The sequence below is a fragment of the Castor canadensis genome, chromosome 9 (genome assembly GCF_047511655.1).
Source record: "Castor canadensis chromosome 9, mCasCan1.hap1v2, whole genome shotgun sequence".
Lineage (NCBI taxonomy): Eukaryota > Metazoa > Chordata > Mammalia > Rodentia > Castoridae > Castor > Castor canadensis.
Window position 1 is genome coordinate 118,682,163 of NC_133394.1, and position 22,800 is coordinate 118,704,962.

General features: G+C 38.7%; 1 non-coding gene and 1 pseudogene across 1 annotated transcript; both read left to right on the forward strand.

Moving 5' to 3' along the window:
- Positions 1-15,654: 15,654 nt before the first annotated feature.
- LOC141411133 (U6 spliceosomal RNA) lies at positions 15,655-15,761 on the forward strand. Its single transcript, XR_012435974.1, has one exon. It is a non-coding gene; the product is annotated as a U6 spliceosomal RNA (small nuclear RNA).
- A 258-nt stretch (positions 15,762-16,019) lies between these two features.
- Positions 16,020-20,851, forward strand: LOC109694231 (ubiquitin carboxyl-terminal hydrolase 14 pseudogene; annotated as a pseudogene).
- The last annotated feature ends 1,949 nt before the right edge of the window (positions 20,852-22,800 follow it).

Sequence of the window (22,800 nt, forward strand, 5' to 3'; positions counted from 1 at the left end):
TTTGCTGTTCTAGACATGGTATTTCCCCTATGATTGTGGACAGCTAAAATTAGTATGATGAATAAAATTGTTCTTTTCCTGGCAGAAGAAATGATAACTGAGAAACCTCACAGTAGATCAGGAGGCATATATTATTGATAATTGCACAATCATTTGTCAAAAAAGAAAGTAGAAAGTCAGTAGAAAAATAAGCATTTGCAAGCACTGTGAAAAAAGTTACCTGAGAGTGATGGGCTTGACCTGGATTAAATAGTCATATTAAAGAGGCATGACCAGAACGTCCTTAATAATCGTAACTTCTTAAAATAAGTAGTGACCAGCCACTCAGGAAGTGGAGATCAAGAGGCCAGCCCAGCCTAAAAGTTACTGAGATCCTATTTCAACAAACAAGCTGGGTGTGGTGGTTTGTTTCTATAATCTCAGAAACACAGGAGGCATACATAGTAAGATGGCCCCAGCAAAAAATGTAAGATCTGTCTGAAAAATAAATAAAGCCAGAAGGGCTTGGGCTTGCTAGAGCACCTCCCTAGCAAGTACAATGTCCTGAGTGCAAACTCTAAAACCACTAAAATAAATAAATAAAGTAGTGAGTGAGCTAAGGTGTGAGCAAGTATTAAGATGTAGTACATAGTCACACCATCCTCCTGATCTAAATAGAAAACAACTGTAAGAGACCTATCTTTGACCTCTATTTTTCCTTTATCCTCTGTGGTTGATCTGCCTAGCAAGTACAAGAGCCTGAGTTCAAATCACAGTGTCACCAAAACAAAAAAATTATTATTCCTTACACAGATACCCAGAAACTATGCCCTTTTTATCAAATATCTCTGCTATTTTAGCCACTTGTCATTACTCCCATACTACATTTGTAAAATGAGAAGAGTTTGTTTTTAAAATAAATTTGTCAAAACCATTACTGGAAAAGATATCACTAAATGGATATTTAAGTCATGATTTTACAGTAACCTTAAATAATGTCATTTCAGACACCAATTTAGAAGCAGAATGTATTTGTATATCCTCAAATAGAACATAATAATTTCATATGATCTATTTTTTTAATTTTAAGGAAACAAAATTGCTATTTGTTGTTAGTTCATCTTTGCTTTGAAAATGGACAGTTTCAGAAAATTAGGCATTGCTTGATCTTCTAATAGTGAGAAGCATAGAAAGTGAGGAGAATTAAAGTGCAGCTCACTTTTGACACAATTTTATTAAGTATCAAAAATGTATTTTAAGGGGCACTCTCTCTTGAGATACTCCCCAACTCTGGGGGCTCTATTCTCCCACTTTACACTTTTCTATCTCAATAAACTCTCCCACTTTACCCTTTTAAAAATTTATTTAAAAGTTGTGAAAGTGAAGTACACCTGGAAATTAGAGAACTCAAAGTTCATGAACATATTGGTTGCTTCTGTTTTCAAAAGATGATTTTATTTCAGTACCTTTTAGAAAATGTGAAGCTTTAAAAAAATAGCAAAAAATCACCAGCAAAGTACTGGCCAATGTACTAAATGTAGTTCAGAGAGTGAATTCCTCTAAACCTCAGTTTCTTCATAAATAAAAGTCCACGTGGGTGCCGATGGCACACGCCCGTAATCCTACTTGGGAAGCTGACATCAGGAGGGTCATGATTTAAGACGAGCTCAGGAAAACAGTTTGTGAATCCCCATCTCCAAAATAACCAGAGCAAATGGGCTGGAGGTATAGTTCAAGCTGAAGAGTGCCTGCTTTGAAAGTGCAAAGCCCTGAATTCAAACCCCAATCTCACCAAAAAATGTCTACTCCCTACACAGGCTAATTCTAAGAATCAGACTCCTTCTACACTTCTGTGGTCAAATGAGGCATTTCACCAACTTTTATTTTCCTTAAGATAAGGACCTTTCTTCATAATATTCTTGCTCAGCTCCTAGAATATAATAATCATTTGGTCAAGCAAGCAAAGTCAGAGGGAGAGAGCTGCTTTTTAAATATATACTGTAACTTTGGACAGAGTATGAAGCTGAAAGCAAAGAAAGTAGTGCCTGTGTGCTTTTGTATTTTTGTTTGTTTTGGTGGTACTGGAGCTTGAACTAATGTCTTCCCACTTGCAAAACAGGTGCTATACCATTTAAGCCACACCTCTTTTCTGTCTGTGTGCTTTTAATCAAGCTATTCACTAATACATGTTTATCTCTGAGCCCCTGGCTCTTGTTTCCCATGCCCTCTTTCGGTGATCTATCCTGCTTCAGGAATAACAGCAAAACATGGAATGAGAATGGTAATTATTGAATGGCTACATTGTATATGACCCTACAAATCAAAGTCAAGTCTTTGGCTTTTGATTCTAATTTTTAAAAAATGAGGTTTTAACCACAGGAGGGTTACTGTGATGAGAGTAATCAGAAGAAAGAAAACAAGGATACTATTTAGAAAATGTCTTCAATAATCCAGAAATTAGAGGTAATAATTTATACACATGTGATAACATTAGAGAAGAGCACAAATTTCCCTATTCTCAGTATATTGAAACTAGAGCCAACCAGATTTGCAGATGGATTAATTGTGGGATATAATAAACACAAGTAAATCAAAAATGCTAAGCTGGGTGCAGTAGCTTGTCCTATAATCATAGCTATTTGGGAGGCAGAGATTAGGAGGAATGAGGTTGGAGTCCAGCCCAGGTAAAAAGTTCACAAGATGCCATCTAAACCAGTAGCTGGGCATTGTGCTATAGTGGGAAGCATAAATAGAAGGATCATAGTTCAGGTCAGCCTCAGGGGAAAAAAAGAGAGACCTTATCTCAAAAATAACCAGAGCAAAAAGATGCAGGTATTAATAAAAGAGAATGAAAGGAGACAAATTCAAGAGATGTTTATGAGTGGGGCCCCACTGGCTCACACCTATAATCCTAGCTACATGGCAGGCAGAGATCAGGAGGATTGTGGTTCAAAGATAGCCCAGGCAAAAAATTGTGAGACCTTATCTCAAAAATACCCAACACAAGCAGGCACCAGTGACTCATGCCTGTAATGCTAGCTACTCAGGAGGCAGAGATCAGGAGGATCTTGGTTTGAAGCCAGTCCCAAATAGTTCTTGAGACCCTATCTTGAAAAAACTCATCACAAGAAAGTACTGGTGGACTGGCTCAAATGGTAGGAAGTGAGTTCAAACCCAAGTACTAACCCCCCCCAAAAAAAAAAACCAGAGGAAAGATGTTTAGGAGATTAAATGAATTCATCTTAAATTTCAATAAAATAATTTCAGTTACAATTTTAAATAAGAAAATAATTTGGGTCCTTTACTTTTATAAAGTATGACAATAGGCATATATTACTCAGCATTTTCAAGGGAAAGAGGACAAATGAATATAACTATATATACGAATAAATATAAATGGATATATTTATACTTAGGAAGATGTTTATTATGAAGTGTTAGTTCACATGTTGATGGCAGCTGAGAAGTCCCACAATCTTCCTTCTGTAAACTGGAGGTTCAGGAATGCTGATGATATAGTTTATTACAAGCCCAAAGTCCTGAGAACTATAAGGTCCAATAATGTAAGCCCCAGTCCTTGTATAAATGTCCAAAAAACAGGAGTGCTAACGTCTAAGGAGGGAGAAGATGGATGACCCAGCTCAAGCTAAAGGAGTAACCCTTCCTCTGCCTTTTTGTTCCATTTGGGCCCTCAATGAATTGAATGATGACCACCCACACTAGTGAGGGTGAGTTTGTTTACTCTACAAATTCAAATGCTACTCTTTTCCAGAAATACACTCACAGTCATACTCAGAAATAGTATTTACCACCTATCTGGGCATCCCTAAACCTAGTCAAGTTGACAAACAAAATTAACTGTCAGAACATGGTAGGTTGTTACATTGTTATCCAAACTCTTTATTAGCATTTCCATGCAACTTTGGTCTGTACTTCATGGTCTCACAGCAGACCTGAACATTACCTCTTCTAATAACAACATCCATAAGGAGAGGTAAAGGAGGACTTCAGGATAGCGATCTCTTTGTTGTTGAATCAGAAGGAGCTGGTGGCTCACACTTGTAATCCTAGCTACTCCAGAGGCAGAGATCAGAAGGAAAGTGCTTCAAGGCCACCCTGGGGAAAATAGTTTGGGTGACCTTTTCTCAAAATACCCAACACAAAAAAGAGCTGGCAGAGTGATTCAGTGGTAAATAGAGTGCCTGCCTAGCAAGAGTGAGGCCCTGAGTTCAAACCCTAGAACCACCCAAAAAAAAAGAAAGAAAGAAAGAAAAACCTTTCCCAGAAGCCTTTATATGTCCCATTAAATTGGTTTGAGTTCAATGTTCATATACCTTAAATGAAAGGAAAATTGAGAAGGTAAATCCTGGTACTTTTATCCTCTACATAGGAAGGAAGATACCAGCAGTAAGGAAGAAGTTTGGGATTGACTGTTGAAGAGAAGTTGCTTAGATGTGGAGACTGAAAAAAATTTCAAAATTATGAACTAGACCTCTGAATGGGACATTGGCCAAGTGGTATTGCCATTCACTGAAAGCGAAGGAATTTGTAATCCAATCCAACTAAAAAGTACAATTCCTGTGCCAGTGACCTGAGACAGTCTGTCAGTTCATGTGGAAGAATTACTATGTAAGAAAAAAATCCTTAAAAATGTCATCACTCTATTTTGTTCTTTTTTTTTTCTTTTTTCTTTTATTATTCATATGTGCATACAAGGATTGGTTCATTTCTCCCCACTGCCCCCACCCCCTCCCTTACCACCCACTCCGCCCCCTCCCTGTCCCCCCCCTCAATACTCAGCAGAAACTATTTTGCCCTTATTTCTAATTTTGTTGTAGAGAGAGTATAAGCAATAATAGGAAGGAACAAGGGTTTTTGCTGGTTGAGATAAGGATAGCTATACAGAGCATTGACTCACATTGATTTCCTGTGCGTGGGTGTTACCTTCTAGGTTAATTCTTTTTGAGCTAATCTTTTCTCTAGTACCTGTTCCCCTTTTCCTATTGGCCTCAGTTGCTCTAAGGTATCTGCTTTAGTTTCTCTGCGTTAAGGGCAACAAATGCTAGCTAGTTTTTTAGGTGTCTTACCTATCCTCATCCCTCCCTTGTGTGCTCTCGCTTTTATCATGTGCTCATAGTCCAATCCCCTTGTTGTGTTTGCCCTTGATCTAATGTCCACATACGAGGGAGAACATACGATTTTTTGTTTTTTGAGCCAGGCTAACCTCACTCAGAATGATGTTCTCCAATTCCATCCATTTACCAGCGAATGATAACATTTTGTTCTTCTTCATGGCTGCATAAAATTCCATTGTGTATAGATACCACATTTTCTTAATCCATTCGTCAGTGGTGGGACATCTTGGCTGTTTCCATAACTTGGCTATTGTGAATAGTGCCGCAATAAACATGGATGTGCAGGTGCCTCTGGAGTAACAGTCTTTTGGGTATATCCCCAAGAGTGGTATTGCTGGATCAAATGGTAGATCGATGTCCAGCTTTTTAAGTAGCCTCCAGATTTTTTTCCAGAGTGGTTGTACTAGTCTACATTCCCACCAACAGTGTAAGAGGGTTCCTTTTTCCTCGCATCCTCGCCAACACCTGTTGTTGGTGGTGTTGCTGATGATGGCTATTCTAACAGGGGTGAGGTAGAATCTTAGCGTGGTTTTAATTTGCATTTCCTTTATTGCTAGAGATGGTGAGCATTTTTTCATGTGTTTTCTGGCCATTTGAATTTCTTCTTTTGAGAACGTTCTATTTAGTTCACATGCCCATTTCTTTATTGGTTCATTAGTTTTGGGAGAATTTAGTTTTTTAAGTTCCCTGTATATTCTGGTTATCAGTCCTTTGTCTGATGTATAGTTGGCAAATATTTTCTCCCACTCTGTGGGTGTTCTCTTCAGTTTAGAGACCATTTCTTTTGATGAACAGAAGCTTTTTAGCTTTATGAGGTCCCATTTATCTATGCAATCTCTTAGTTGCTGTGCTGCTGGGGTTTCATTGAGAAAGTTCTTACCTATACCTACTAACTCCAGAGTAGTTCCTACTCTTTCTTGTATCAACTTAAGAGTTTGTGGTCTGATATTAAGATCCTTGATCCATTTTGAGTTAATCTTGGTATAGGGTGATATACATGGATCTAGTTTCAGTTTTTTGCAGACTGCTAACCAGTTTTCCCAGCAGTTTTTGTTGAAGAGGCTGCTATTTCTCCATCGTATATTTTTAGCTCCTTTGTCAAAGATAAGTTGCTTATAGTTGTGTGGCTTCATATCTGGGTCCTCTATTCTGTTCCACTGGTCTTCATGTCTGTTTTTGTGCCAGTACCATGCTGTTTTTATTGTTATTGCTTTGTAATATAGTTTGAAGTCAGGTATTGTGATACCTCCTGCATTGTTCTTTTGACTGAGTATTGCCTTGGCTATTCGTGGCCTCTTGTGTTTCCATATAAATTTCACAGTAGATTTTTCAATGTCTTTAATGAATGTCATTGGAATTTTGATGGGAATTGCATTAAACATGTAGATTACTTTGGGGAGTATTGACATTTTTACTATGTTGATTCTACCAATCCATGAGCATGGGAGATCTCTCCACTTTCTATAGTCTTCCTCAATCTCTTTCTTCAGAAGTGTATAGTTTTCCCTGTAGAGGACTTTCACATCTTTTGTTAGGTTTACACCTAGGTATTTGATTTTTTTTGAGGCTATTGTAAATGGAATTGTTTTCATATATTGTTTTTCAGTTTGTTCATTATTAGTGTATAGAAATGCTAATGATTTTTCTATGTTGATTTTATATCCTGCTACCTTACTATAGCTATTGATGATGTCTAGAAGCTTCTGAGTAGAGTTTTTTGGGTCTTTAAGGTATAGGATCATGTCGTCTGCAAATAGGGATATTTTGGCAGTTTCTTTACCTATTTGTATTCTTTTTATTCCTTCTTTTGCTTAATTGCTCTGGCTAGGAATTCCAGTACTATGTTGAATAGGAGTGGAGATAGTGGGCATCCTTGTCTGCTTCCTGATTTTAGAGGGAATGGTTTTAATTTTTCTCCATTAAGTATAATGCTGGCTGTAGGTCTGTCATATATAGCTTTTATAATGTTGAGGAACTTTCCTTCTATTCCTAGTTTTCTTAGAGCTTTTATCATGAAATGATGTTGGATCTTATCAAAGGCTTTTTCTGCATCTATTGAGATGATCAAGTGGTTTTTGTCTCTGCTTCTGTTAATGTGGTTTATTACGTTTATTGATTTTCGTATGTTGAACCACCCCTGCATCCCTGGGATGAAGCCTACTTGGTCGTGGTGAATAATCTTTTTGATGTGTTGCTGAATTCGGTTTGCCATTATTTTATTGAGGATTTTTGCATCAATGTTCATTAAGGAGATTGGCCTATAGTTCTCCTTTTTGGAGGTGTCTTTGCTTGGTTTTGGGATAAGTGTAATACTGGCTTCATAAAATGTGTTTGGCAGTTTTCCTTCCCTTTCTATTTCATGGAACAGTTTAAGGAGGGTTGGTATCAGTTCTTCTTTAAAGGTCTGATAGAATTCAGCAGAGAATCCATCAGGTCCTGGACTTTTATTTTTGGGGAGACTCTTGATTGCTGCTTCAATTTCATTTTGTGTTATAGGTCTATTCAGGTGATTAATTTCCTCTTGGTTCAGTTTTGGATGATCATATGTATCTAGAAATCTGTCCATTTCTTTAAGATTTTCAAATTTATTTGAATGTAGGTTCTCAAAGTAGTCTCTGATGATTTCCTGGACTTCCATGGTGTTTGTTGTTATCTCCCCTTTTGCATTCCTAATTCTACTAATTTGGGTTTTTTCTCTCCTCATTTTAGTCAGGTTTGCCAGGGGTCTATCGATCTTGTTTATTTTTTCAGAGAACCAACTTTTTGTTTCATTAATTCTTTGTATGGTTTTTTTGGTTTCTATTTCGTTGATTTCAGCTCTTATTTTTATTATTTCAAGTTCTCTAGTAAATTCTTTAAATTTAACAAATGGAAATGGGCACTAAGTTTTATAATATAGTAAAACTTCCACTTAGTATATTTAGTGTTTGCTGTCTGTTAATGCTATTCTACTAAAGATCTCACAGAGCGCGCTGCTATTCATAAAGATGTATAGGAAAAACAAACTCACTGATTCTAAGAAATGCAGGTACTTGTCAGCACAGCCTGTCCTGTATCTGGTTCAATTGTGCCCTCTTGTGGATAAGTGTAGAACAGCCACTCTCACGTTAAGTAGAAACACTTGGAACACTGGGCATCCTCTATAAGCCAGTCTCAATTTCGGGTAAGGATGAGATGAACATGATCCCTGTCTCCATGAAGATTACTCGGGATTCACTTTAATTATTCTAGGAGTTCAAATTCAATTTCAAATCCTCTGTCTATGAATATTAATCATTTCATGATATGGTGCAAAGAGTTTTATCAGTTAGAAACAAATATTGTCAATAATTTCTTTAGTATGCCGTGTTAAATTATTGTGAGTTTGCTCTAGCTTCTCCTTAGCTGCCAGTGGGAGAAATAATAGAATACAGTGAGTATGTTTTATATCTATTACTTACAAAATTATATTCTTCAATACAATACATTCTGATGTTTAATTCTAAAGCTCTTATTTAATCTTAGTGTTAGTTGTCATTGAGAAGCCCTTATGGCTATAATTTCATATTTTGTGATCCCAGGAATACTTTCTTTATTAAATTACTGGCAAGAGAAATTGCTTTATTCTATGTTGTTAAAATTGAAATTCCCCAAATCTCATTATACATTCTTACCATCTACATTTTTATGATTGTTGTCTAAAGAAATTTTCAGAAAGTCTCAGTGATGATATAAATTCCTCAAATTTTACTATCTGATTTTTGTGGCATTCCAAAAACAAAGTTCTTGTTTTAATTTAAAGGAATAGTGACTCAACTGTGTTGGCTGCATACAGGTGATTTATTATGTGGCCTAGAATGAACCTTTCCTTAATAAATGTAAACCACATTCAAACCACAGTAGGCAGATTTGGTGTAATTCGATTTTAATGAAATACTTAAATCAATAATCATCTATTCCAGCTTTTGTTTGCACAAAGACTGTTGCTTCACTCTTAGCAGTTAAATCATCCTATCTATGATTTAGAAGATTGTTCCTTCATTTCTGAGTGCCAAGACCACTGTGCATTATTCATTTAATCAATTTTGCTCTCTGTCTGATTCTTATTATGAAAAATCTTTATTCTATTTCAAGGTTTGCAAGGGGTGTATTAGTCTGTTTCCCTGTAAAAATTACCTGAGGCTTAATAATGTATGAAGAGAGGTTTACTTAGGTCACAGTCTTAGTGACTGACAAACCAAGCTCAGGTGGTTTCATTTGCTTGGTCTCAGGTGAGGGCCTTGTAGCAAAGGACAGCATGGAGAAAGTATATGTGAGAAGGATCACAGGTGAGGCAGGAAGCCAAGAAGCAGGAGTGGTCATGCTCACTGATAAACCATCCTGACCTCAGAAGAACTAACTCACTCCTGGAGACAAGCACACGTTCTCCTTGAGGGCAGTGCCTCCAATAACCTAATCACTTCCCATTATAATCTGCCTTTTAAAGGGTTCAACCACTGCTTAATAAAGCCACACTGAGGCCTGGGTTTCCAAGACATGAACCCTTCAAGGACACATACAAACTATACCCCAACTCTACATGGATAAATGATTAATGTAGTCCTGTAAGTGGTGATTTTGGGCCTCTCCCAATTTTATCAAACCCTAAATGACCTGAAACAAACCTAAACTTTAAAATAATGTGCCTTCTATGTAAGTATATCTTCACATTTCCCAGTCTGTCCTTACAACCAAGATGGCCGACTTGAAACTACACATACATTAAAAATCTAAATGTCCCCATTTGTCTGCATAAAACATATTTTTTCCTATTGAAATGGGTGATACAAGTGTATTATGCTTTCCTGTAGAAAGGCTTTTTCCCCATCTGACTAAAATTATGAATGAAACTTTATCAAATACTTAAGTACTCCATACTGCCTGCCTTGCCTATGTCGACTTCCATCATGAGCCAAGAAACTTGACATAACAAACACTGCTCCTTCGTGAAATGAAAGGTGAGGTGTATTTGCTCAGGAGCTTGAAAGTTATCACAGTGGACATATCCAGTGTCTCCGAGAGCCTTATCTTCACCGTTGAGGGTAGGAGAGCCACATGTGATCACATTCTTTCTCCAATGCATTGCAGCATAAGTGTATGCAATAGCAATTGCTACCACAGTGATGGAAAACAAGCCACCAGAAAGTTCAGTCATCTTAGGAAGGGAGTGCATGCATGGAGAGACGCAAGGAGAGAGAGAGAATTAAGGCCATTTTGCAATGAGAATGGCATAGGATGATTAGTAATGATGTGTATTAAATCATGTTTTCTGAAACAGATGTCACCTTACTTTTGCTTGCATTACATGCACTGAACAAGAAAAACTAACAAAACAAACGGATGCACACACAAACATGCTTGGAACCTTGTAACAACATAAGTAACCTCACTCATGCCAATTGTACTTCTGTCGTTTCTGCTTACAGCACAAAGATTCTATGAGAACTCTACTTCTTATCTGAGGGCTTTCTGTGTGATGAGACACACAGAAAATGGTCATGTATGTACAGAATTTACAGAGAATATATAGAGAGGAGTTTTGAGGGTATCTCTGTCAGGTTAGTCAAGAAATGTGTTGATGAGGCTAGGTGTGCTGGCTCATATCTATACTCAGAGGTACTTGAGAGACTGGGATTGAAAGGATCCTGGTTTGAGGCCAGCCCAGGCACAAAGTTAGTGAGATCCTATGTAAACAATGATATCACACCTGGGGATGCACAACTGTAAATCCCCAGCTATGTGGCAAGCATATGTAGGAAGATCAGGGTCCAAATCTGATCCAGGCAAAAAGCATGAGACCCTATTTGAAAAATAAACTAAGAAAAAAGGGTAGGAGGCCTGCCTCAAGTGGTAGAGTGTTTGCTTAGCAAGATCAAGGACCTAAGTTCAAACACTGGTGCTGTCAAAAAAAAGTGTTGATTTCTTCACATTACATAATTCAGACAAAAAATGAAATGCAAAGTGTTAAGGAAAACATAAACTTATAATTTACATGACTCTTCTAAATAGCATATCTTTATTTTTATTTCTTAGCATACTTAAACTTGGTTCCAGGAATATGTTATCTTTAAAATTGGATTTTATGTTTAATATGACTATGAGTAATTCCAAATAATGACTTTTAAATGAAGATCCCTCTGAGAATTTAATAGACATCTTTTATAGGACCAAGTATGTTATAACAAATGGAAGAAAATGTGCTATTTTTTCATCAACTGCAACAATATTCCTTAAAATCCAGCTGACACTTTGCTGAATGAAATGTAAGAGGGTTTTTTTTTTGTTTTTTTTTTTTTGGTAGCAGTTTTATGGTCTTTCAATTATACGATCATACAATGTGCAAATATGCAAATAAGGAGAACTTGACACTTGACTTCCTCCTTCCCTATTTGAATCTCTTATTTCTCCTGCCTTATTGCTCTGGCTAGGAATTCCAGTACTATAGTGAATAAGAGTGGGGAAAGTGAACACCTTGCCTTGTTCTTGATTTTAGAGGAAATGTTTTCATTTTTTCCCCATTTAGTATGGTGTTGGGTGTAGGTTTTTCCATAGATGTACTTGATAATGTTGAGGTATGGTCCTTCTATTCCTAGTTTCCTCAAAACTTTTCCAGTGAAAATATGTTGAATTTTGTTAAAGGCTTTTTCTTTGTCTATTGATATGATGATGTGGTGTTTGTCTTTGATTCTGGGTATGTGTTTGCATTAGGTTTATTAATTTATGTATGTTGTACCATCTTTGCATCCCTGGAATGAAAACTAGTTGATCATGATGTATGGTCCTTTTAATTGTTGTTGGATTCTGTTGACAAATATTTTATTGAGCATTTTTGCATCTATCTTTATCAAGAATATTAGCTTATAACTTTTTTTTGATGTGCCTTGACCTGGTTTGGGTATTAGGGCAACACTGACTTCATTGAATGAGTTTGGTAGTATTTCTCCCTTTTGTATTTTATAAAAAAGTTTGAGGAACATTGATATTAGTTGTTCTTTAAAGGTCTAGTAGAATTCAGCTGTGAACCTATCAGTCCCTGCCTGGGTTTTTCTTTGTTGAGAAGTTTTCTACAACAGTCTCAATCTCATTGCATGTTATAGATCTGTTTAAGTTTTTAATGTTCTCTTGGTTCCACTTTGGTGGGACAGAAGGGTCAAGAAATTTGTCTGTTTCTTCTTCATTTTCCAGTTTGCTGGAGTTAGGTTTTCAAAATATCCATATGATCTGAATTTCATTGGTGTCTGTTGTAATATCTCCCTTTACATCTGTGATTTTATTAATGTGGGTCTTCCCACTCTTCTTCTAGTGAATTTGGCTAAAGGTGTCTATCTTTTTTTTTTCAAAGAATAAACTTTCTGTTTTATTGATTTGTTGTATCATTCCTTTGATCTCTAATTCATTGATTTCATCTCTAAGAAGAGTACTTTCTTTCCATTATTTTTTGGATTAGCTGTTTTTTGAGAGTTTGAGGCACATCATCAGATTATTTATCTGAAATTTGTCTAATTTTCTGATGTGGGCACTCATGGCTAGAAACTTCCCTCTTAAGACTGACTTTGCTGTGTCCCACAGGTTCTGGTAAATTGTGTTCTCATTTTCAGTTGAATCTAGGAATTTATTAATTTCTTCAATGACCTATTGATGGTTCAAAAGTATGTTGTTCAATCTCCATGACTTTGGTTTCTATGGTTTTCTTTGCTATTGATGTCTAATTTTATTCCATTGTTGTCTGTTAGGATATAGAGGATTATTGGTATTTTTTGTACTTATTGAGGTTTTCTTTATGACTTGGGATATGATCTATTTGAACAAATTTCCATGGACTGCTGAGAAAATACATAATCTGCTGTCATAGGGTGGAATATTCTATAAATGTGTTTTTGTTATTATTCTGTTTTGGTGGGATTGGGGTTTGAATTTAGGGTTGTGTGCTTGCAAAGTGGGTACTCTACCACTTGAGCCACACCTCCAGTGCATTTTGCTCTGGTTATTTTGGAGGTGGGGGAGGGGGATCTCATGAACTCTCATGAACTACACTTCTCCCAATCTCATCTTCCTCAGTAGGTAGGATTACATGTGTGAGTCACTAGCACCTAACCTATAAATGTCTGTTAAGACCATTTCACCTACAGTATTATTTACATATAGGATATATTTGTTCATTTTTTTGCCTGGATGTTCTGTCTATTGAAGAGAGTGGGTGTTTAGCTCTCCCACTATTGTTGGATCTGGACCTATCTGTTCCTTTAAGGTGAAAAATGTTTGTTTTGTGAACTTGAGGGCACTGATGCTTAGTGCATATATATTTAGCAATGTTATATTTTATTGTTGGCATGTTCCTTTTATTAGTGTGTAGTGATCTTCCTTATCTCTTCTAACTTGTTTTTTCATAAAATCTGCTTTGTCTGATATGACAATAGCTACTCCTGCTTTCTTTCAGTTTCTGCATGCATTGTAAAACTTTTCCCATCTTTCACTTTTAGTTTATTTGTGTCTTCGTTTGTGAGGTGTGTTTCTAGTAGACAACAGATTGTTGGATCTTGCTTTTTGATCCAAGACAATCTGTGTCTTTTGATTGAAGGGTTAAGTTCTTTTACATTTAGGGTTATGACTGAGAGGAATTTACTGACTCAGGATACACAATCAATACACAAAAATCAGCAGTATTTCTATACACAAATAATGAATTGCCTCAGAAAGAAATTAGGAAAACAGTAGCATTCACAATGGCTTCAAAAATCAAAATTCATAGGAATAAATTTAATGAAGGATGAGAAGGTTCTATACAATGAAAATTATAAATCACTAAAGAAAGAAATCAATGAAGATATTAGAAGATGGAAGGACATCCCATGCTCATGGATTGGCAGAATCAATGTTGTAAAAATAGCTGTACTACCAAAAGCAATCTATATGTTCAATGCAACCACTATCAAAATTCCAATGATATTCTTCACTGAGGTAGAAAAGTCAATCCTAAAGTTCATATGGAAGCACAAAAGATCTTGAATAGTCTAAACAAAAGAGCAGTGCTGGAGGTATCACAATATCTGACATCAAACTCTACTCCAGAAGCATAGTGGTAAAAATAGTATGGTTCTGGCACAAAAACAAGCATGAATACTAGTAGAACAGAATGAAGGACCCAGACATGAACTCACACAGCTACTGCCATTTGATTTTTGACAAAGGAGCCCAAAACATGTATTGGAGAAAAGATAGCCTCTTCAACAAATGGTGCTGGGAAAACTGGATATCTATGTGTAGCAGACTGAAACTAGATCTCTGTCTTTCACCCTACACAAGTATCAATTCACAGTAATCTTAATTCAAAGATATTAATATAAAATCTGAATCTATGAAACTACTACAGAAAAGATAAGGAATACACTGGACCACATAGGCATTGCTGCTAACTTATGAATAGAACTCCAGTAGTTCAGCAATTAAGAGAAAGGATTGACAAATGGGATTGCATTGAACATAAAAGTTTATACACAAGGAGAAAGAGTCACCAAATTGAATATACAGTCTGCATAATGGAAGAAAACCTTTTCCAGCTATATGCTTGACAAGGAATTAAGAACTACAATATATATAGGAAACAAAAAACTTACTGTACAAAGAACCAACAACCTGCTTATTAAGTGGGCAAATGAACTAAAGAGACAATTTTCAAAAGAAAAAGTATTAATAGCCAAGAAACACATGAAGAAATGCTCTACATCCTTGGTCATAAAGGAGGTACAAATCAAAGGAGGTACAATTGATATTTCACCTCACTCCAGTAAGATGGGTATCATCAATAACACAAATGACAACAAATGCTGGCCAGAATGTGGAGGAAAAGGAACATATACACTGCTAGTGTTGGTGAGTATGGAAATTTGTACAACCATTTTGGAAAGTAGTATGAATTTTCCTCAAAAAACTGAAATAGAATTAGATATAATCCAGACATACATACAACTCTTGGGCACGTACCCAGAGGAATATGTGCCAGGATACAATAGAACCACTGGCACACCAATGTTTTCTGTAACACTATTCACAATAGTCAAGCTTTGGAAGACAATTCAGATGCTTCACAACTGATGAGTGGCTTTAGAAAATGTGATATACTTACAATACAGAGTATTATTCAGCCATTAAGAAGAATAGAATTATGTTGTTTGAAGGTAAATGGATGGAAATAGAGAACAGTATGATAAGCAAAGTAAGTCAGCTCAAAATGTCAAAGGTTGAATGTCTTTCTCATATGTGGAAGTAGAACTATAAGATAAATATACACATAAATTCATATATGATCATATATATTTGTATATAACAACTTTGAATTTTATTGTACCCAAGAAACCATCTTATAAAAGTAAATATAGACTTTATAGATATAAAAAGTCTTTATAGATAAAAAGGACTTTATAGATATATAAAAAGCAGAAATAGTATATTACTGGGAAAAGTGCAGTACAGTAATTTTTAAATAAAATTCTTTAAGTAGAAAGATGATAAAAAAGGAAACCTGGTGCTCACTTTGGCAGCAGATATACTAAAATGGGGATGGTACAGAGAAGATTAGCATGGTCCTTGCACAAGGATGTCATGCAAATTTGTGAGGCATTCCATATTTTTATTCCATGAAACTACTTACAGTGTTTCATCTGCTATTTTACTGCATTTTCTTACATGGATTGACCACAGTTTACTGAGAAGGGTGGACAACAGGATGCTAGTGAATGTTGGATAAAATAATGTAAATATTGCAATAGAAATTGGAAGCTGTAGAGGATGATGCTGTTAAAGACACAAATTCCTCATCTGAATCAGCAGTGATGCCTTCTTAAAAAGAAATTTTAATTGATCAATCTTTGGTATTGAGTTTGAACTACAATGAAATGTGCAGAACCTGAAAAAGACACTACTGAAGGAGGGGGAAATCAGCTTCAACCCAGCAGTTTTATCACTCAGGAACTCAAGGATCTTTTTATGGGATTTAAATCATGAATTCACAAAGAGGTCACCAGTCTCAAATGTTGCAAACAAATGATTTGTATATTAAAATTTACAAGATTAATCAGCTACCTGTTTATTTGATTATTCAGATGGCTCTTTTTTTTAATAAAAAGAAATAATCTCTTTATAATGAACATCAAATTTCTTGTGGATATTAAATTTTCTTTTACATTGAATATGTACAAATTTTGTATACCAGAAGTTCAAGAGAAAATGGTCTCTATTCAGTAAAAATTCAAGGATCTAAAAGTTTCACAAAAAGTGAAATAGCAGCCAAATTCAAGTGACAAGAAGAGTAGTCCCCAGAGGGAATGGAAGTGTGAACCCATTTCATTTGCTGATGAAATTGGCTCCAACAATTGTGTACATTATGGTTTGCAAGAACTGCTATTGCGCGAGGAAAGGTGTAGGTACCTCAGATCATTTTATGTAGAAAGTGTTAGGAAAAACGCTGCTCACAAAGAAAGCTCACAAGAAAATTCTCACATCCAAGAGCAAATTCTCACATCCAAGAGCAAGGTTTAATGGCAGGCTCAAACTGCCAGGCTGCCTGGGGAAAGATGGCGCAGCACTGATCTGGGCCAGGTGTGGCTTTTATAGAAGAGGGAGCTTGAGGAAGTTAGCATGTGCATGGGAGTCTTGGGTCGTGGTGGCAAAAGCCAGAGATCAATGAGGCAAAGAAGTGAGGCCTGAGGATAAAATGACCACCGAGTCACAAAATGGTGACATTATTACTCTATCATTCCACATTTTTTCTTTAATAATGATGAGAGTAGGGGCTGAGGATCGGGAATGGGGGAGAATCATCAGCCTCTTAGCTGCTTTCTGCTGGCAGGTGGCATTGTATGGGGCAAGATCCTCAGACTCCTGTGGTGTCCTGGTAGGAGCCCTCACAGCAGTCCTCCAGATGGTTTTGGAGAGGTTGATATCTCTGGAGGTACAACTGATGAAACTTTTGATTAGCAACAGCAGACATGCGGTCTAAGAGAAATCTTTGTACTGTTTTTATGATACAAGGGAGGAAGCTTAAGAATAGAAGAGCAAGAAACATAGGCATTAGGATGGTCATTGGCCAGGAGAACCACTGTGAAATGTTTTTCCCTTAGAGGATTCCAAGAGTCCTCCAACTCCCTTCTCCATTTTTCTAACTGTTCCTTGAGAGGTGCTGCCACTGGGGGATCCTGTCGAACTTGATAGCAGTGGGTATTGTGAGGATCCTTTAGGAGAACAAGATCCCCTGGTTTAACAGAAATTGTTATAGGGTGGGGCAGGATCTGGTCTGCATGCTCTCCAGAAGTTCCCTGAAAAAGTTAAGATAAGGTAGCTAATCAGCCAGAGGAGCAGGGTCTGTTGGAGGCAAGTTTCCTAAGAGAAATGGGCAGCCATACATTATTTCAAAGGGGCTCAACAAGGAGGGCTTTGGAGGGTGGTCCGGTGCGGTGGGTTTTTCTCATTGGCCAGGGATTTGCAGGCTTTCTCAGGTGAACTGGTTTGGTTTGCACCTTTACTGGGTGAGGGGAAACAGTCTTGAGAGCATTTATTATGTAAGACCCAAATAGAAATATTAGAAGGAGCATAAAAAGGTTTCTGCTAAGGGCTGCATATCTAGGGATCCAGATTCTGCAAAATCCTGTATCTCCCAAGAAAGTTCTAAGCTGCTTTATGGTATGGAGGAGAGGGAAAGAGAAGATTGGGTCGATTCCCTCATGACTCAGGGAGTGAGTCCGTCCCTTTAAGAACCCACCTAGGTAGGTGAGCTAAGGGAGGCAGGGGCTGACTGTCAGGATTTAAGTTAAATGTAACATTTTTGGATAAAAGAGAGCTCTAACTCATGTTTTATACAACTTTGCAAATGTTTGTACCATATTTAGATAAAGTATAGACACAACACTGTACAAGGTGGTCATTTAAGACACAAGAGCAAATATGTAAATGAACACTGATTTAGTAGTACTTAAAGCTTGACAAGATCAGCAGAAAACACAAATAATTTCTTTGATTAAATCTTTCTCTGTAACAGTTTTTTTGTAGATGTTACTCAGAGCAGAACAATATTAAGATAACCTTGTTATTTTATAGACATAGAGAATTTGATTTTAATTTGACATGACCCTAAAAATCTTTTAGGCAACTCTTAGTCAATGTTAACTTTATATACACTTTTAAATCTTACTCAGACCTTCATATAACATACTAAACCCTTTGATGGCTTGTGTTTATCCCTCCTATTTGAAACAATCTTTAGGATAAACCCTTCTTTGCAAAATCCTTTCTCATCCAAAAAAACCATGCCTTTTTCCTTTAACTTCTCAAAAAATACATTCAATACCTATCTATATCCTTTCCAGTTGTTTACTTTAACTTTTATAAGAATTTTAAATTTATTATAGGGGCTGAAGTAACTAATTAGTAGCCCTTGTTGTTTTGAGGAATTTATGATGGGCACAAGGCCTCATTGTCCCTCAGGCTTGAGGGGACATTGTTTTGGGTGTGGAAACTGTGAGGGATTTTTGAGTTTTATTTGAATAGGGAGGGCCGTCCTGGCTCACCCTACACTCATCTCATCAGTCCACACTGTGGAATCTCTTTGTTCCTGAAGGAGGGGGCAGCAGAGATAGCTGCCTGGGGGGAGGAGAATTTGAGCTTTTAGTTGAGATAGTAAATTCCATCCCAGCAGAGGCACTAGAGTTTCAGGAACTATGAGGAAAGAGTGACAGAAAAGAAGGTCTCCCAAAGAGCAGGCTAGAGGCCAGGTAAGCTAGCACTCTAGGGGCTGGCCAGATTTGCCCCAAACAATAACTTTTGTCATTGTACTGGGGTCCGGGAGAGAAAGGTAAGGCAGAGAAACAGACTCCACTGGCTAGCCGGAAAATGATCTTTTGTTTTTCTGCCATTATGGCTACCCCAAGGCTCCTTAACATCAATGCCAAGAAGTGGAACATGGACAGGAGGCCGGGACCCATCAATCCATAGGAGGTGGCACCTCACCTTCCATCTGGAGACAGGGGGCACTTAGACCTCCAGTGGTTACCCTTGCAGAGAGGGCAGGTTGGGGGCAGGGCTAACTCCTTGCCTGTCCCCCTTCTGAGCCTTCTCTGCAGAAGTGCCTCTCCTGTCCACCATGGTAGCAAGTTCAGGATGCAGGCCCCAATTGGTTGGGGCCTTCTCTGAGAGTAGCAATGAGGCCATGGTGTCTCTTATCTTTTTCTCTCCTGTTAGTAAGGTCCCAGACATACAGATACAGCTATACATATCTGTATTACTTGGTTCAATGACTTTTTTCCTTTCAGCCATAGACTGAGTTTTTTTACAAATATCTGGGGCTGACTGTGTTAGAAATTTATCTTTGAGGAGAACCTCTCTCACCTGTGACTCTGGGTCCACCATGGTATGTTTTTTGATAGCGTCCTTAAGATGCTGTAGAAAGGTAAGGGTTTTCTTCAGGACGTTGCTGTACTACAGTTACCTGGGAATAGTTTAGAGGTTTGACTTTGGCCCTTTTTAGCCTTTCCACTATGAGATGGCTGAAGTGACATTAACCCTATTTATCTTCCCTACCATTTTTTATTTTTGATTTAGCAATGCTGGGGAATTGAACCCAGGGCCTTGCACATGCTGGGCAAACACTCTCCCACTGAGCTACGTCCTCATCCCCCCTTTGGCTGTACTGGGATTTGAACTCTGGACTTTATGTCTGCAAAGCGCCACTCTACTGCTTGAGCCATATCATCTGCCCCTTTTGGTGTGGATCTGTCAAGGGGACTGCCTGTGCCAGTGTAAGTATATGCACATTTATTCCCTCATTTTTAGGTGCCACAGGTATTGGGGCTCATTGTAAATGGTAATCATTTCCAACCTGAGTGGCCTGGGACAGAACCCATTGCTTTTCTAATGAGGAAAGAGTCTGGTCTAGTAGAAACATAATGTCCTTTTATGTCAATTCAAAGGTTTGGATCACAGAGATAAAGGCTTGAATGTATTTGTCTGGGCATCAGTATGGCTGTCCAGATGTTTTTAAATTTCCCTTAGATCTGATAACTGGAAGGGGACATAGACTTGCCCTCTTCCTACCATTGCCTGTTCAAGGGGGAAGCACCCATTAGGAGGTTCTGAATATTAGGGCATAGGGTGGAAGAGTAGGGGTGGACCTTGTCATTGATAAGGGGCTTTTTTGGTCCTCCTTCCCCATGTTTATCCTGTGGCTTACAAAGAATGGCCAGCGTTTGAGTATCTAAACAGCAATTATGAAGCCAATCTGGATGGTGTCAGAGATGAAAGAAAATTTGTATAGGGGACCTTAGTTCACTTTTTTTCCCTTTTATAGAAAAGGTCTAATTGGAGTATGGTATTGTAGTACTAATATTTGGAGGGAAAATTTATGCTGAGGCCAAAAGTACAGGAAATTTTAAATGAGAAATTTAGAGACCACAGTAATGCCCATTTTGCTATTCTTGGGACTATAACCTTGAGATAACAATTGGCTTTCAAGGGGTGGGTCTGGTGGCCCAAGGCTTGAGGTTGGGCTGGGAGCAGGGCTTGCACAATGCACCATCAACACATACACCCGGGACAAGACACCCTGTCTGCCTAGGCCTGATCCTGTGGCCCATTGCCCCTCCTCCCTTCCAGTATACTCACGCCTGTGTGCATTTATTCTAGGGAAAGTGGTGGCAGGCCGCAGCCACCACCATGTGTGGCTGGTGGCCTAGGATGTGCGTTGGGTCCTCTCTATGGATTCTCTTAGCTATGGCAGGCATTCCTGCTGTGCCCAGGGGCCAGCATCCCTGTGCACGAGCATGCCTGTTTGTTTTCCCTCCTCCCCTTATGGGAGCAGATTAGGGCATGAGGGTGGCAGCCGCAGTTTTTTTTGGAAGTGCTTTTGCCTCACCTGTGCCTAGCAGCTGATTTAAAGTTGCTTTAGACCAAGGGGGCTGACAAACTAGTGGGAATAGCTTAAGTCATAAGGTGTTATGCTACAAGTTTCTCATGGGAGGCCAGGGTCCCAGTAAGCCCAGGGAGGGGAAGGCAGACAGAGATAAAGGACATGCAATGAGACCAGAGAGGGAGCAGAAAAGGTGCCCCAACATTTTAGGTAAGGGAGGGGAAGGCAGAACCTGGAGGCATGACACACGCCTGAGGGATTAGCAATCACATGTACCTCTAGGTCACTCCCATTGACTGGTACTGGAACACTTTCAGCAGCACAAAACCTCCACTCTCGGGTCACTGTCACAGGCAGAAGTGGCATTAGACAGGGGGAAAAGAGAAGCAGTCATCAGATGCCATTATCAATCAGGACTCCCCCAACATAGCATGAGGCATACCCAAATAAACCCTGGGCTTGGTCTTGGCCCACAGGGAGGGAGCATGAGCTCTCCCAGAGCCAGAATCACCTTGAGGCCAGAATTGGCAAGGAGTGGCTGGCTTGACACCATGACAGGAAAGTCCCTCAGGAAGATAGGAAGAGACAGGCAGGGCAAGAAGTCTGCTTATATGGGAAGAAGGAAGTTTGGGAGAGGATTTGGTTGGTTTAGAGGCTAATAGAACCTGTGCAGGGGAACAGGAAGTACAGAGGGAGGGTTTGTTGCGGAGATAGGAAAAGAATTGGACGTAGGCTATTTCCTTCCATTTACCAGCATGCTCACAGAACTTGTATAAATCCCTTAAAATATTGGGATTCAAAGTGCCATTAAGTGGCCATTTGGAGGCATTTTCTAATGGATATTGGGGCCAGACCTGACTACAGAGAAAAATGAGCTTCCGGGGCTTAAGATCAGGTGTTAGGTGAAGGGGTCCAAGGTTAGCCAGGAGACATCCCAATAGAGAGTCTGAGGAAGTTTGGGATGGCCTAACTCCCGTGGTGAGGCCTGAACTGAAGAGAGGGTATGATGGGCATCCCCAAGATAGCGATCCCTTAGGTGAGAGTAGAAGTGGGACTCCCAGGAGGGACATCTCCATCACCAGGGGCCCACAGTCCTAGGGGACCCAGTCCTCAGGGACAAGAGAGGGCCAAGACCTAGTGCTAGGATTTCAAGGAAATGAGAAAGTGAGATCATGGCTCTGTGTGCGAGGAGGACTCACTGAGAGAGGACCTTGAGGGAGGATTCACTGGTGGTAGATGGTGATTGGAGGCATGCTGGGGCAGAGTAAATTCCCTGTGAGTAGTGACAGCATCTTCTAGGATTGGATGTCCTGGCAAAGCAGCTCAGATCCCTGAGGAAGGGAATGGGAGTTTAGAGAGAGAGAGACAGAGGGCAGGATGGGGTGGGGAGAGGCCAGGAGAGCAAGGTCAGTGCCAGGAGCACACCCAATCCAAGTCATGGCACCAAAATGTTAGGAAAAACTCCACTCACAAAGAAAGTTCACAAGAAAAGTCTCATATCCAAGAGCAAGGTTTACTGGCAGGCTCAAACTGCCAACTGGCCAGGGAAAGATGGCACAGCATTGACTCTGGGCTAGGTGTGACTTTTATAGAAGTGGGAGCTTGAGGAAGTTAGAGTGTGCACAGGAGTCTCGGGTCATGGTGGCGCAAGCCAGCAATCAATGAGGCAAAGAAGTGAGGCCTGAGGATAAAATGGTTGCCGATTCACAAAATAGTGACATTATTACTCTATCAGAAAGGAAACAAGACGAATGCATCAAGTATGATGATGATAAA